At 27.7% G+C, this 18,502-nt stretch overlaps 1 protein-coding gene across 1 annotated transcript in view; it reads left to right on the top strand.

Moving 5' to 3' along the window:
- LOC123301130 (ras-like protein family member 10B) overlaps nucleotides 1–18,502 on the top strand; it is a 122,190-nt gene that overhangs the window by 33,774 nt on the left and 69,914 nt on the right. The window lies entirely within an intron of this gene.

Raw genomic sequence — 18,502 nt, 5'->3', positions numbered from 1 at the left:
GTGCATAATTTCCTATTGATTGTACCATTTTATTTTAAAAATACCCCGGAAAAATTTGTTAACAAATGTTTACTGGTTAATGTTGTTGTTATCTTCCATGTTTCCGAAGTTTTGGTGTTGGTGTTGAATAGTCGCAGTTTAGTGGCAAGGGTGTAGTTCGATTCCCGTTCGATTCGCTGGGAATGTGTCATATGCTTGTGACACTTTTGTGACACTTGGGACATAGTGGCACTTCTTATGGTTGACTTGAACTTCACAAAAAATACCGTTCACTCTCTTTTTTTTTTTTAAAGTAGGAATTAAGGAGTCTATCCTAGAAGAATGAAAAGGGGTTAATAATTAGGATCCAAATATATCATTAATAAAGTACTGAGAAAATAATACCTATCTAGACCATACTTAAAATTTATTTCCTTTGGGCTAATAGATAAATTACGTACTTACTTTTCAATCCAACAGTTATTAGAAAAACGCAAAGTAAATAGAAGCAGGATTACATCCATTTTCTATGTATTTGAACAAGTTTGTACAGTTTCGTCATTACTTTGCAATCTTTTCTAAAAAAAGTTAAAAACTATACGTTGTGAGTAAATAATTATGTTTTTTCGACATACAGTTCAATAAATTTTTCCTCGTTTATTTAAAAATCCTTTATTTACATTTCAAATAACATAGTCTTTGACGTTTGTATATAATATAAATTCAAAAAAAAATGTTAATAGTTTTGTAATACTTCCATTCATATTTTATAAATCAAATATGAACACCATATAATATCTATATACATGCACTAACTAATCTTCAAATACAAGTGAAATTTACAAAATGTTAAAAACCCCTGACAAATTTTCCGAGTACGGAACCCTAAACTCACACTTGAAACATTTCTAAGAACACTTTCATTAAAATTACCTTTTTCCTTTAAGCCTTTTCGAAACTGATCCGATTTTGAAGATCATCGCCAATTTTTTAGTTTTTTCGGTTCCGAAACTCTAAACATGCACTTGAAACATTGCTATGAACACTCTCCATTAAATTATCTTTTAAGCAAAACAAAAAAATCAAAATCGGTTTTGATTTTTTTACGATGTCACAGACAGACAGATAGACACGCACACATAGCAGTCAAACTTATAACAAAAAATTTTGAGTATTCAAAGCAATGGCACGGCATGTAGATGAAGACCTTGACGGAGCAGATGGCTCGTAGTATTTGGTGTCCTGAATCGATTGAAAATCATTCTGCACATTCCGAGCTGACTCCAAATGCATGGGTGTAAAAATTTAACGCAGCCAAATATGATTGTCTGAAAGTTTATACCCAGTTTATAAAATAAATTTTTAGTGTCATCCGAAATCTACAGTTTTTGTATTTTCACTTGTTGTATTTAAAATTGCTTAACAGCTTAACAACATAAAGTAGCTTTACAGCTTTACATCCTATTGATATAGAATGAACCAAAAATAATTCTAATTAGAATTCTCTATGGAAAACAATTTCGTTCATTATCTTTTTTTATTTTGAGAATTCATAAAGTAGAACTAATTATCATCTTATCATGACCATTTTTTCAATATTCTAAAATACGAAATTTGTATCTGTTCTTGTCTTTTAAAACTTTAATGTAAATATTTCTATAAAAATTAATTAAAAATTTTCCAAAAAAACAGTTGACTGGATGAAATTCAAAAACAGAAAGTTTTAATTGATTGTTTTAATACAACAAGTACATAATACTGAAAATTGGTGCATTACATACCGCAAGCTTGCCAAATGTATGGAAGTGAAAAATGAATATTTTATATTCAATATTTCAATTTCAATTCACAAGAAAGAAATTGTATAACAAATTGAAATAAATTTATCATGGAAAATAAATTCTCATATGTATGGAATTTTTTTTTGTACGTATTTAGTTTTAAATAGTTTTTCTGTAATAGCAACTGTCATTCAAACTGTATAAATCTCCCGTAGGTGTATGAGTTTTGTAACATTTAACGATGTTTAGTTTCATGTTTTGTATTTTATAGTACAGGAAAATTATTCGATGAACAAAAATTATTCCGAGTCGGATAATTTCATGGTGAGATCCAATTATCTTATTTCAAAAAATCATGATTTTAGCTTGTGGGAACATAAATTTTTCTTCATTCTTCCATGCTACACTCCAGAGTTATAACATTTAACGATGTTTAGTTTTATGTTTTGTATTTTATAGTACAGCAAAATTATTCGATGAACCAATATGAAATCCAATTATATTTCTAAAAATCATGATTTTAGCTTGTGAACACAACAATTTTTCTTAATTCTTCAATACTATACTCCAAGTAATATTTGTCATCATTTTCCCGAGAAATCTTACTTCATGAAAAATTAATTTTTAATATATAAACTGGAATATAGTTAGGGTAAAACTTTCTAAGTTTTTTATTTCTCTAATATTATACAACATATAAGATTAAAGATTCTTAGTTAGCTTCAATAGCAAATTTGTCGGTAGGTTTTGATTCTAATTTAATACCAAACCGTATAACGATATCAGACCGGATAATAGTAAGAGGGTCGATCTGGTTAATTTTCGACGAAAAATTTATTTCCAAAAATTTGTTGCAATGCAATGAAAATGTCGGTCGGAATGCCACAATTACTTTAATGTTTTGTTAAACTTATCAAATTAAAAAAAAAATGTAAGCACTGATATTCCACTGTCTATGCAGGAGATTTCAACAATTAACTCAGTCAATAGTATATTTTCACTTGTTTTATTTTTATTAACTTTAGAAAAATGTACGTACGAATCCATTAATGTCGGTACTTTAATGCCTTTTCTAGAGCTTGCAATGAGTAGGTATGTGCATTGAAACGATATGATAGTTTTTTTAGTGCATATGGACACATGCCGGGTATTCCACGATCTATATTTTTATACCATGTATATGAAATATATCAAGGTAAACTTAGTTTAGTCCCAAGTTTGTAACGCTTAAAAATATTGATACTATGAACAAAATTTTTGGCATAGGTGTTCATAAAATCACTTAATTAGCTCATTTCCGGTTGTCTGTCTGTCTGTTTGTCGCCTGTCTATCCATCTATCATCACGATTACTCAAAAACGAAAAAAGATATCAAGCTGAAATTTTTATAGCGTGCTTAGGACGTAAAAAGTGAGTTCGAGTTCGTAAATGAGCAACATAGGTCAATTGGGTCTTGTAAACCGTTAGAGATAGAACAAAGTATGCGCAAATTGTATAGTATCTTTTACATAGGAATATCAGTTATAGATGTGTGACATGTATGTATGTGTAATGTGACAGAGTAATCAACACTATCTACACACGGTATTTCAACAATTATCTCAGTCAATTGTTTGTTTTCACTTGTTCGGATAAAATTTTTGTTATTTAATAAACATTTTTATAATTGTAATTTCTATTACGAAATATTGCAAAACATAGCTTATTGTATTTTTATTCCAAAATTCTCGTTTATAATATAAAACGTGAACAAATAAGAAACCGTGTATTATCGTAGTGTAAAGTTACAGGGGCAATGTCAAAAACCAGTCCTGCCAGTCAAACACAGGAACTTTATTGTTTTCAGAGTCAAAATGGCCGAGCGCCCCAAAGAGATAGACTTTTACTGTTTGTCTACTTGACGGAGACGAAAAATTGGATAAATTTCCTTGATTTTACGCCAAAAAAAACTTACTACTTATTGGGATATCGTATTGTAAAAGTATTTGAAAATTAAAAGAAAGAAAATTAAATCTGTCAATATCTAATATCATACAAAATTTAAAAAACCCTCCGACATTTTGTTTCGTGTACGAAACGCCAAACTCGCACTTGAAACATATGTAAGAACCCTCTTCATTAAATTACCTTTATCCTTAAACCTTTTTCCAAACTGGACCTATTTTGATGATCATTGCCAATTTTATAGTTTTTTCGGATACGGAACTCCAAACTAGCTCTTGAAACATAGCCAAGAACACTTACCATTAAATTACGAAACAAAAAAATCATAATTGGTTTGTTCGTTTAGGCTCTACGATGCCACAGACAGACAGACAGACAAACACTCACGAAGAGTTAATAAAAAAAAATTAAGTTTTTATCCAAAATTGGCCTGGCACTCGTACATCCTTAAAATAAAAATATTTTTGGGACGTTGCCATTTTTTAAACCAATATGCATATTCTATAAAACCGGAATGTAAACTACCTGAAAATTGTAAAAACAATACATGAAATTGACAACATACATTATAAGTATATACAATAAAGCTCTTGTTTACCATACATTCCTTCACCGTTCCCACATAGGTAAAAAATCCTTTTGTATAAAGTTTGTATTATATTTAAGTGACTGGAGCGCATGTACCTACACCAAATGAAAACGTGGTGAAAATTCAGTCAAGTTGCGACCATGGTCTTTGTTGGATGTTGTTTAATAGTTTAATACTTCAATGTGGTTTATCGCTCGTTCGTAAATAAATAAATATACGAAATATATCAACAGAAAAGTTTTATTTGTTTAAAACGAATATTTTAACTATTTTAAATTGATATTTGTTATTATATTTAAAATATAAAGTGTGGTATTTTAAATAATACAAATACATTTTTAATGTGTATTTAAATTTTAAAAAAACTTTTTCACCAATTTTGTTATTCAAAAGGTTTCTTGTTACGTTTCAAAAGTTATTGTGAATTTTTGTTTATTTCCATTTTCTTGATATAATTTATTATTAATTAATTTTAAGTTTTTTCTAGATTTTTGATGGTACGTTTTTCTTATTTGATTTTATAATAATTAAAGTAATTCAGTTAAAAAAGATGGATAAAATATTCGATTTTCTTCTCCAAAAAAATTATGTATTCAAACCATTTACCATAAATTTTTACATTTTTTAATTTTATAACTTTATTCTTAAGTCATATTTGCAAAGTTTCTGAAATTTTTCAGTCATACCAGAAACTGAAGTTTAACCCACTTTAATACGGTGAATTATATATAGTAAAGTTAAACAAAAAAAAATTATAAACGTTGAAACTGCGATTTATTGTTTAAAGTTCTTAAAAGTATGGAAAATCATGTAAAAATAGATATTACTTTTATTTTACTATAAAATCATTTAAAGTTTAAAAAGCATGACTTTATTGAAATATAGACAAGTCATTCAATAAAGAATATTCATGAAATTTAAATTTGGTTCAAATATTTTTTTTCCGTAACTTTATTGGCTGGACATTTCAACTAAACCATTATTTTAGTAATTAATTAATTTTTCAATTACTTATTATAATAATAATAATGATAATGGGGGTTTAACCTCCATTTTTATTTCATACGCCTTATCACAGACGCCACCCACATCAATTAATAATAAAAGTACAAATTCAGTGAAAAAAAATCTTAATTTCTAAAACTTAACTTAACTTACTTATTTTATATTTTAAAGCGCAGATATGATTTCAATTTTATCCATCTTCTTTCTTTGATCATAAATATTTTTTAATTACATTTAAAATCAAGTAAATATACCATTACAAATTATAAGCAAATGTATTATTTAACTAGAATGAATTTAGTTCTTTTGAGAGTTTATTTAGAAGTATTATCCACTTCTTCCCACAACATTTTACCAAATTGTATAGAGCTTTGACTTTTACTTTTCTTGAAATATTTTTAAGATATAATATAAAATGAATGAACGCCCACTTCTGTAAAAAGAAAAAAAAACAGAAAATAATAGGTCTGTAGTAGAAAACTTTAAAAATATAAAAGGTAAAACTTCGAAACAAAATCCAATTAATCTTTCGAATATATTATTTGATGTAATTTAAATTTGTTATTTGATGTTTTGAATCAAAAATACAAAATAGATATATTTATTCGTCAGACATACCCGATGCTCTGAGATAATTTTCCACAGGCTATTTTCATTTAAGAGTTGGCACTAAAATTTTTTGCAATAAAAATCGATTGTGGTGTTATCGAACATGAGACTAGCTTACTTTATTTAAAATGGAAGTCTACCAACCTTTTAGAAGCATTGAATTACTCTTTTAATTGAATAAATCGCGTATCATACGTCAAGATTTGGCGGATTGGATTCAACATGACGAAACTAGAGCAAATTGAGAAGTTCAGTCAGCAAACATTTTTTGTCTATTTTTTATGACAACTTTGTTCAATTCGTAATTTATTTATTTATTTATTTAAACGAATATAATAATGTTGTTAATTTTTAAATATATAAATTACTAATACTGTCTCATATCAAAGCCTAAGGCTGTTTATAAAGCCTAGGGCTGTTTTATAAATATCGAATTTTCGATATATCGATATTTTTAAATTTTCAAAACATATCGAAATATCAGCTTTATATCAGCTTTATTCAGCTTTTCGATATATCAGCTTTATTTGAAAATCGTAAGTCTGGTCAAAAATATGTTTTGCCTGTTTTTATTAACTTCAACTCAGGCACGTATTTCTATTTTTATAATATTAACAAAATTAGCATTTTTTATAATATTAACAAAATATTATTAATGTATAACGACAATTCCATAGCATCCGGTATAACTAAAATTATTCAGAAAGTATTAAATATACGGTTCGTGGAATTTTTGGTAAATTTTCATGGATTTAAAATTTGTTACATTATAGTTATTTATATTCGCTACAACATTATAAAAATATATTTTAAAACTTATACAAGCATTTAATAATACTTTCCAAACTTTTGATTTTAAATTCATATAACTATTTTGAAACTCGATATATATATTTTATAAATATTTATTATGAAGCCTGTCTTAAAATACTTTATCAACTAGGTTGAACATGATAGGGAAGCTTTTTTGAGCTTTTAAAACATAGTACAAAATAATTAACTTTTACTTTAAACTTTCAATGGATATAGTCGGAAATCTTTTAAAAAAACAATATTTCAGCTAATGGTTCAATATTAAGACTATTTTTTATGGCAAGACCATTTTAAAAGAACTGGCTGTATATTTTATACAAAAAATAATATTGCTTTCTATGAAAAATTACATATGCGTAAAATTACATTAAAGGTTGGGAGAATGATATCTATATCACTTTGTATCACACATATCCTACTCTTCCATTGCCATATATCCATATAATATATGTGAGATAAAAAATTTCTATCCATGTTTTATGGATAGTACTTATCAATCATTATGACACGTAAAAATATGATGTATGATGTAAAACTTGTAACTAGCATACACATTCAAGTAGCTTTTTTTTTTTAATACTTATTTATAGATAAAGTTTTTCTTTAATTTCATCTAAAGAAATTATTTTATTTTCTAATATATATGTATGGTACGAACGCAAGTAACGTTTTCTAGAGCTTATACATGAATTTCTTTCCGATAAGCGCGATAAGTAAAAGATTCGATAAGTAAAAGAACCGAATTTCTGCCGGACAAATTAAAAATACATTCTTTAATTATAGCCTCACTAAGATGGTTTTAACCATTTCCTAGGTGCTAGCAATGACAAAACTATCTATATTCCTGAAAGGACATGAAAAATGATTTAAAAAAAATTATCTTAAATAGATTTTAAAACAAGAAATTTTTGCAGCTTTTTCTAAAATGCGCACAAGTAAAGGGAATCACTCTCTAAGATGCCAAGTATTTTTTATTTCAATGAGAAAGACTAAAATATCCAAAATCTATAGTTATCTTGAAGAAATGGAAAAGTTGACTTGCTTAGATGTTCCGTGACGTTGCTTAGGTCTTGTACCAGTAATAAAAAAGTGTATTTTTCAAAATAATTCCCTGATGTAAATTGGCATGTTTCTTTGCGTCTGGGATGACTGTATAATTGATTTTTTTATGAAGAAGCTTTTAGTCCAATTTTATAAGATTCCAAAGAGGACAGATTATTGCAAAAATTAAGTAATGTCCCAGGATTAATGTCATTGAAGTATGGCCTAAACTATCAATAAATTCATGCTGTTACCTTTTATAAGTTAAAATCATGCTAGTCCTGATAGACATAACTTGTTAAAAAAATCATGCTAATGGACATTCAACTAGTTTAAACTTCCATTACGTATCTTAAGTTTTTACCTAAATATATAGATTTGTTTGTAGGCAATTGGGTAGAGTGTTTTACCTTGATTATAATGTACCTTGAATCATACTCTTGAATTTCTTGAAAGATATTCTGATAAAATGTAGTACCCAGAGTCCAATGTATCTTGAATCATTCAGTAATTTCTAAACAGATATTGCTATTTATTGGATAGCATTTGTTTCAAAATGAGAAATAGCGTGAAGTCTGAATGTCATCGTGACCTTTTATTTTCAAATAAATTACTTTTTTTTTTCTATTGAGTATAAATTTTGATTCTTTTGTCTCTTGTACAAACTGACCATTGTATAATGTTTTTTAGATCATACTCAAAGTACATTAGTTTTTGATGAGGAAAGTGTTATAACATATTCTGGTATTAAACGTTACCTTAAATTTTGAGGAGAAAATAGTATAATATTCTTGTTTTTATTTTACCAATTATAGGTAAGCGAATAATAAGTGAGAAAAATAAATCTGGCATTCACTCATTAAAAATACCATTTGAAGCTGTTGCTAGACACTCCACTAAATATATTTTATTTAAATATGAAGAACTAATGAATAAAAGGATTATCAAAGTTAGAAATTACATAAAAGTTTTATAATAGGCTATAAATTACACTTTAATGTTATTAATATGTATTATCACTATTATAGTGAGTGTAAACGGACTTAATAGTGGAGTGAAACTAGTTTTTGATAAGTATTATTTTGTAAAAGATAATTATAAGTAGAGGGTTGTTAAATATGATGTTTTCGCACGTAAATTGGGAGTATTTTGTCCAAAAAGTTTTATCACTTAATTGAAATTTACTATTTTAAGAACATAATGTTATAGTTAATATCTTATTATGTATAATTTATTATATATAATAAAATATTATTATAATATTATATTTTTAAAGTAAACGTGTCCTCTACTTAATTGGTAACAACTTTTTGAACAACGCGTCTCTCTTATTTACTTGGTAACATCTTTAAAACAAAATTTCTTCGATTAGCATGTTATTGAACAACCCTGTCATATAAACTTTATATGATAATAATTATAAAGTCTTGCTATTTCTGAAAATTTTTTTATTAAAATGAGCATTATAACGATCAATTAAGGTTGTTAAAGTGAGAAATATGCCGATTCGTATAAAATTCAAATTATTATAATTAATTATTTTTGTGTTTAAAACATTAAGAATCTTTTAAACTTCGCACAACCTCTACGTAGCAAATATATTTGGGAAAAAAGAAAGACCTAAATATTTAAAAACCCAGAAAAACAAGAATATTTTGAATTACTATTTTTTCAATTTTTTTACCCATTTTTAGCCTCCGAACTAAAAAAAAAAGGTGTTATAAGTTTGACCGCTATGTTCGATTTAGCTGCCTTCCTAAATATTATTTGTATACAATTTATACGGTGTTCTATATTCGCATTTTTTTTTAAATGTCACTATTTGAGTTTTTTGTATTATAATCCACTCATCTTATTCAAAAAAAGGGGTCAAGCTCGGAATTTAACGGAATAGGAATATTTATACAAACCTTTATTTTGAGAGTACGTTGTCTCAAAAGTCACACATGATTTCAAAAATGATTCAACGTATACAAATAGATTTCAGACGAAATGTGTCTAGAGTGTTATACTCTGAAACTCTTTTGATAGATGTAAATACAATTGAAAGCAAAGGAAACGAGATATTCCCAAAAAACTTCTTTTTGTGAGCTTTGACCTTGAATATCTAAGGAAGCTTACACGTCATCATATGCGACTTTTGAGACAGCAATTGTACTATTAAAATAAAGGTTCAGCTTAACGAATATTCAGCTTATTCCGTTAGAATCCGCCATGAATTATGAACTTATGACAAGTAAAACATCCCAGTTAACAAAAATGACAAATCATTCCATAGAAACTGTGTGAATGACGTATGCTTTACTAAGGATATTATTTCTAGCCCCCGTCGCAAAAAGAAGAGGCCTATAAGTTTGACCACTATGTGTGTGTGCGTGTCTGTTTGCTTGTCTGTCAGTCTGTCTGTCTTTTTGTCTGTTTGTGTGTTTGTATGTGTCAACACATCTCTTAAACGGAGATTTGAAGAGTTTTTTTCTATTTGAAAGGCAGAGAAATAAAAAAAATTTGCACGTTAAACACTCTCTATTAAATTACCTTTCAAACAAAACCAAAAAAAATCAAAATCGGTTCATCCGTTTTGGCGCTACGATGCCACAGACAGACAGACCGACAGGCATGCATACATGGCGGTCAAAACTTATAACACTCCTATTTAGTTTGGCGGTTAAAAATGAAATTCATCGTAAATAAGTTCCCTTCATTGGACACGCTGTATATACCTATAAGATATATATATATATAAAAATTTCATATATATCCTACGTCAACTATTAATTTCATTTTCAACGTCTTTTCGAGATCCTAATAAAATATTACGTTGAATCATATTTTAACAAATATTACCAATATGTCGAAGAAAACATCGGCATCAATATGAAAAATCATTTATGTGAAGGGTACTCGTTGCTTCGTTCGTTAATCTACTTATAACATGAACTGGAAAATAGGTCTACGTGACAACGTGACTGTTTAACCTGCTAGAAAAACAGGGAAGAAAAATAAAACATGATATTTATATAAACTTAGACTCTGAATAAATACATGATAATTTAAAGAATAAGTAAGTCATCATTGAAACATATATAGTACAGCAAAAGTAGTATTTTTACGCGATTTTTATAAAGAACTAAATTTTTTTTTTTTAAATTTCAAACAGAATAGTTTACTTACAATTTTTTTTTTATATTTGTCTATATCCGAGAAATGGCCAGTTTAATATTTCAAAAATAGTGGTTTTCAAGGTTGAGAAGCTTTTCGAGTTTGCCAAAATGCATAAATGTATATAATTTACGAACTTTATCTAACAAAATTTTGAAAACGTACAGATTATTTCATTCTATAGCTCTTTTTAAAAAGATTGGTAGTACTAGTAATAAATACCTAGTAAGTACTAAAAAATCCATAAATAGTCCTGTTGGCATGGTTTCAAATTTCTTTTATGTCGGAAAAACTTTGTAATTAACTTGTATTGGCATTAAAATTAATATATTTACTTGAACAAAGGAAATGTTTAAATTGTAGAAATTGTTTATGGTATCATCAATTTTTATTGGAACAGATAAACATTCAACATTCTAGCGTGCTGAAACATAATTATTGAGAAAACTTGGAAACCTTGTCGAAATATATAAAATTTTATTGCTTCATTTATGTGAAAATTTTCTAATGAATTTTATTTCCTTCACAAAATTTTATAATAAATTTTAAGCTCTGTCAAGCAAATTAGTCTTTCTTTGAATATAGTTCCAGGAACATATAAAACTTATTGATTTTATTGCCTCACACTGAAATTTAAAAAAAAATCTATTATTTACTGAGAGATAATACCATAGAGCTGCAAAGTTGTCGCCCAAACGGTTTATTGTGGTAAAGAGAAACCAGATAAGATAGGTCTGTCTTCGTCTCGCTTATACGTGCTATATCCGTAATAGTACAGTTTGGTAACCATCTCGTCAGTCATTTATAATATATAAAGTAAGACGTTCTTATGCATAAAACAAAGAAAACAACCCAGCAGTAAACAAACAAATAGTCAGGGAGGTTTGCTGTGTCAATAGACAGCAATTATGCTTTATTCAAGGCACTGTCTCTTATGTGGTATGATCGCTGTCAATAGACCCACCAAGTGCATGTGATTGATATACAATATATTGTACGTATTGTTTTCTTTGTCTTGCGCATAAGAACGTCTAACTTCATATATTATACTCATTCTTACTTCATATATTATAAATGGCTAGCGAGATGGTTGCCAAACTGTATAAAAAACATGTGGTGTCGTTCCGCGGTAATTAGCCATAATAGTGTATACAAAACATGTGTTTTTGTCTGCGCGCTTGATTGTAGTTGCTATTATTTTTGGCTGCGTGGCAGAAAGGGAAGAACGTCTATCAGTTCTGTCTCTTTCTCCGCTGTCAAGATTTAATTTACTGCGTTTCCTATGTTAATATATTCATATAGAATTATGAATGTAAATATATTAATATTCGTTGTGTGCGTAGTCATGGTAGGGATAATAAAATCGATGCCAGCGCTTTAAGTGAAAAATTTTGGAGATAAAGTGGGCTGTTATGACTAATTTGCAATTCTTTACATGTTAATGATATAGAAACTGTCAAATTAAAATGATTGAAAAACACTAATTAATTAAACTTAATGCATTAAAAATTGTGAAAATAAGAAATCAAATTGTACAAATATTATTTTTCAAATGTTAATTATCGTAATTATTTATTTAAATTTGTGAAACAAGAATATTAAATTTTAAATGTAAGTTTTCAATGCAATCCACACAATTATATATGCATCCATTAATTCTATAATTAAAGTAGTGTATCGTTGTCATGGAAACGAAATTCACGCTCGGAGCGAATAGACTTTTTTCTGCTATTCGCATGATGTACCTATTCCCGAAGTTTGTAATATTAAATCATAAAATATTTTTAAATCATATTTATAATGATAACTCCTATATCTTTATGAAAGTGGGCTGATTTTTACCACTAGAAATATTCTCCATTCTCATGAAAATCCATCATAATATTCACTAATGTCTTCTTTTCATGGTAAATCGTATAATAAATTTATCGACCTAAAATTTAGAATGGTAATATTTTATACCTACCTACAGGTTTTAAAAGCTCCTCTCATCTCAGTAAATTATCATATTCCTATGGGAACCCATTCACGCAGAGATTAATTATTTAACAGCAATATAAAGGGTTTTCCAAAAAGATTAATAAAACTTTCAGCTTCATTAATCAATTGGTGTATGAGATATAATCAAAAACCTTTTTGTTTTTTTAAATTATATTTCAAGCATTTAGTTTGATTTATAATACCAACCAACCACTTTTTTTTAAACGAATGTAAATATCAAGCTAATTTACCGGACACGATAATTAGCTCGAATACGATTTTTATTGGATCATATCGTCAATATGAGACGATTTTTCATCATTTGTTAAGCGTAAATTTGATAGCAACTTGCAAACGTTAATAAGCAAACAACATGCAACCGTCGTTGATACATGACGTTCGATTAAGTGCCCATTAAAATAAGCATAACGTAAATTTCTGAAATAGGTACTCAAAAAAATTGTATCATTCTTCATGAAAAATCGTTTGAGATTGTTAATTTACTGAATCCCTAGAGCATCATCCAGTTCATTCTTAATATATTTTATTTATATTTGAATAAAAATTATAAATAAACGTAGAGTATTATTATTACTTGAAAAGAATTATAAATATAAATATATAAAAATATATTTGATGTATAATAAAACACAAAAAATAATAATAAAACAAATGATAATTAAAATACATAAAAGAAATAAAAAATAATATACAACCCTCTTATTTTATTAATTCATAAACGATATATAAATTGTCAACCATTTAATAAACATTATATACTTTTTACTCAAACAAAAATTTTATTTATGGGAGAGTATCTTACCTAGGACACAATGTACATTGATAGATCTAGTTTCTTCTTATACCACCAGTAATAACATGATATTAATTGTAAAAGACCGTAGTGTACTATGGATCATTTCCTTGGATCACCTCGACTGAGAACGCTCTCTTCAACATGTATTCTTTGCAGGTCTCTAGAACAAGGTCAGATGATAAACTAGATTAAAGCAGTGAAAAAGACATTTTTGTGCATCTCAGGGGGAATGTTTTACCCTATGAAACTAATTAAAAGTCAAAATAATTGTAACATTCAGTGCCTTTCAATGATCATTGATCGGTGGTAGAGTATAATGTTTTGACTCAAGATGCATGACACTGAAAAAAAACGGAATCGAATCATAACTCGGAGATTTACAATTCAATCAATCAGAAGGAATAGGATTCAATTGTAAAAAAGTTTCGATTCATTTCTACTCATTAAAATTGAAACCAATTAAAGTTTTGAATTGAAATTTAATGGAAATGTATCGAGTTTAGTTGAAAACAAATTTCCAATTTATACCAATTGGTTGCAATTCATGAATGGGATCGAATTGGAAATTTCATATTGGATTTTACTGGATTGAATTGGAATTCAATCGGACTTTTTTATAGGGGGATGGATACTTACCTCTATCTTTTACGTTATGTTTACATGTGATATTGAAAACACAGAACATAACAATAAACTTGTAAATTAATAAATAAAATTGTATTCTTTTTGCCAAAATAATTTGACTCGAAAGAAAGTACATTTGCTAAAAGGTACAACACATTACCCTATGTATTTATAATAAATTTTAATATGAAATATAATAAAATAGAACTTAGTTTTTGTGTTTCGTAATGTAATTATCAAAGGAAATTATTTGTAAAATATGAAAACTTTTATAAATTTGTTTTAAATTATGTGTTTATAATTTGAAATTGTCATTAAAACTTTTTTATTTTGTATGTAGGTAAAAAAACCTTTTATTAATATTCAAGATTAGTAAATTGTGCAACGATGGAAAAAAATTCAATTACGTTTAAAGCTCGCACTAAGCGAAGACCGTAGTTTAAAACTCGCACAAAGGGCGTTCACCTAATTAGTCCATTTCCGGTTGTCCGTGCGTCTATCTGCCCCCCCCCCCATCCGTGATCACTGAAAAACGAAAAGATAAATCAAGCTATCAATTGTAAATGAGCCACATACATAAATTGGGTCTTAGGTCCGTAGGACCCATCCTGTAAATCGTTAGAGATAGAACAAAAGTTAAAATGTAAAAAATGTTCCTCCTAAATAAATTAGCTCCCGTTAGGGTACAAATTAGTGAAAAACTTTCATGTCCAGGGAGTTTTATTTTAAAATTTTCGAACTTTTCGACTAAAATAATAGCGACCGAAAGGTCCACCTAATTTTGTTGGTTTTTTAAACTGTTCTAATCTATAAAAAATAATGCAAGCACTGGCATTCAACACTTTCTATACAGGGTATTTCAACAACTAACTCAAGTCAATTGTTTGCTTTCACTTGTTTTAACGAAATTATTAATTTAATTCAACTTAAAAATTTTCTTTTATAAGAAGTAGAAGTGCTCTTTTCGTCATTTATTGGAACTTCAGAACTCACCTGCACTATTATTTACGTCTTGCCGACCAAATATTAAAAATTAACTATATTTACTAAATTAACTGAATTTTCATTTTTTATTAAATACACTTGTTTCGTAACATTTCATAGATTTCTTAAGAAAAGCCATTTCACGAGAGAACTACTTTAACAACAATACAAATTTCATTCATGAAATCTCCATTAATTTTCTTAAATTATCTTTGATGTAGTTTAAGGTGATAAAGGGTTAATCTGGAAAAATTGATGAAATTTTATTTATAGTTTTTTCAAAATCACACACTTTTCTGTCCCACCCTATAATTGTGTACTTATTCCTTCTAAAAAATTCATTCAAAAAAATTAAATTTGTATGGAAATATAAGACAAATAGAAAATGATTCTCAAGATAAAAATTCACATGAATTCGAATCCAATTATAGAACCATACATCGTAAAAAATTTATAGCCAACTAAATTGATTAGGCTTTACGTATAAAAAAAGTGTTGATTTACGATTAATAAAAAAAAAAATTCCTCGAAAAGTAAAATTCATTGAATATTTAAATATTCTGTACATAGTCGATGATTTTTTCATGTGAGTGGCTTGTTATATCGTATGCGTACAAAGAGTTTTAAAGATAATGAAGACTGATAAATACTAATAATCTTCGATTGCAAATACGTTTTATTTTTAATTTTATTTATGAATTCTTACAGTGGCCAACTTAAAGGATCCGCAGGACCGTAGAAATCAAGTGAATGCCTTACCGTACAAATAATAAAAAACTACAAAAGGAATGTATAATAATATGTAGTAATAAAATTTTCATTCGATAGCACAGTAAATAGAATTGATCTTTAAGTAACCAAAGGCGGACATTTAAGGTAATTATCTGCTTGAGTATGCATATAGTGTCCGAAAATTCTAAATTTTTATATTAATTAAGATAATACAATTACCATCAAAATTCGATCGACCGTCTCTAATTTGAACATGAACTTAATTAAAGTTTTTTAATTCGAGAAAAAAACTACTTAACGTAAAAAAATTATTGACCTTTTCATTGTTCAGGTATAGTACCTAATGCAAAGTTTAAATAATTAATTTATACAAAAATTCAAAGAACAGTATTATACCTCATTTCACTATAAGCTCATCTACTCTTACCGCGTATGCAATCCAAAACTTTTTGACAATATTTTAGCAAGATAAGTACCAAAGGGCGTTGATGATAAAAAACAGCAATTAAACTTGATAGAATAATGGCTACCTTACACGAAATGATTACTCGATCGAGAAGAATCATAAGAAGTTACAATTGCGTTAATAGATCACTTCTCTCATTTTTTTGTGAACTCTTTTTACTTACTTTTTACAAGCCTACCAGCCTATGAAAACATGAGGAAAGTGGTACCTTCTGTTAAAGTATCAACTCAAACCCATTGAAAAATATTTTATGTCATCAAACCGTGTTCGTATGTATACATAAGCCAGTTGTAAATTTGTTTTGGATCTTTGTTCCTTTTCGTGCCTTTGGATGAGATATAATAAAAAACTGTCATCTCTTCCTTTAATATACATTTGAAAAAAATCCAATTATCTACAGTAAATATAAAAAATAAATTTGTCTTAGTAGGTTTTTTTTCAAACTTAAGGTATTTCGAAAAAATTTAAATGATACCAAAAATTTGAAATTTTATTAATCAATTAATGTTTTAATTTTATACGTCTTTTGTGAACAATTCAAATCGATCGATTCTCTATTCGGTTTAGGAGAAATTGATGAGAAAGTTTACAGAAAAAATCAGTGTTTTTACCAAAAACAGTTTTTGATTTTTATACACAGTTCTTAATTTTGGTATGATTATTAAGATTAAAGCTTGTGGAATATTGATAAAAGTTTTTTTTTGTAAATAGTAACATTTTTAAAAGCACTTATTGACTAAAAAACCAACATTTATTACGACTTCTTCAAATACCACCATATTAAAAGGACTGTGTTTAGTAATTAATTTATCGTAAACCGTCCAAAGAATCGCCTTGAACTTTATACAGTATTAAAATGCTCGTTAATTGACACACAAAATTTCAGCTTTTTGATAACATTTTTCGTTTTGGTATCGATATGTCTAACGGTATCGATAAACAAACTTTAATTTAAAATGAAACTTTCGCCAATCAGAGGACATCCCTTGGAATTATAAGTTGGTATTCTATACATCATATTAAATCTACCCTTCACTGTTGAAAGGGAGGATTTCCATCCATTTACACAATATAGAACAATGTGTATATACGATACTTACGATAGGTATAAAAGTACAAGATGCATCAATAAAATTTCTGAATTTTAAAAAACAAAACGCTTATACAATAATTTATAAAATTGATCATGACTGTTAAGCATGTTTTCTTAAACGTTTATCCACATTTTTCATTAAATTTTCGAGATTTGATCTGAATACATTATTTTGAATAATTCTAGAAAATGAGTCAATCGTACCGAAGGGTGCAGGCAGTATATGTTGTATACATTCTCTAGGAAACATTGATCATATTTAATTTAAAAGGGAAACGTAGTTATATTCAATAAGCAATAGTGTATAAATTTCATTGTTTGCGACTTGTCTCTAACACCCTGTCTCTCAGGTCTAACAGCAAGTTAACATCCCAGTGATATGGCGTAAATATCCTTTTCAATTCTTACCGAAATTGTTGCTAGAAATAAGAAGCTTTCAAAAAGTTCCAATAGCTTTCGACAGGATAATAAATAGTTTTACATCACACTGTACAAAGACGTAATTTTAGGCACTTTCGTCTCTTTTAACATCACAGTGAATGTCTGATTAAAATAACACCTACAAACTTGAACAATTACTTTAGGGAAAATGTAATAAAAGTTGTAGATTATGTTTACGATCAGCGTGATACACTACATGTAACGAAGGTAAATTATTAAGTATTAATTAGCCCAAGATTCCAATATTTAAGTAGACTTTTTTTTATTTCTTTCTATTATTTTTTATTCTAATGTGATGTATTACCTTGAACTTCCCAACCAAAACTTGATAGTTAAATTCTCGATAGAAACCAAAGAAAGTAACCTTAATCCTTAATTGGCTTTCCTAACATTCCTGCTTTTACCAAATGTCAATAAATCAAGTTATTATAAAGAAATTATAAAT

Source organism: Chrysoperla carnea, chromosome 5 (assembly GCF_905475395.1).
Source record: "Chrysoperla carnea chromosome 5, inChrCarn1.1, whole genome shotgun sequence".
NCBI lineage: Eukaryota > Metazoa > Arthropoda > Insecta > Neuroptera > Chrysopidae > Chrysoperla > Chrysoperla carnea.
Note: the sequence above shows the minus strand (reverse complement) of the source record. Positions and strands in the feature narration are given on the sequence as shown.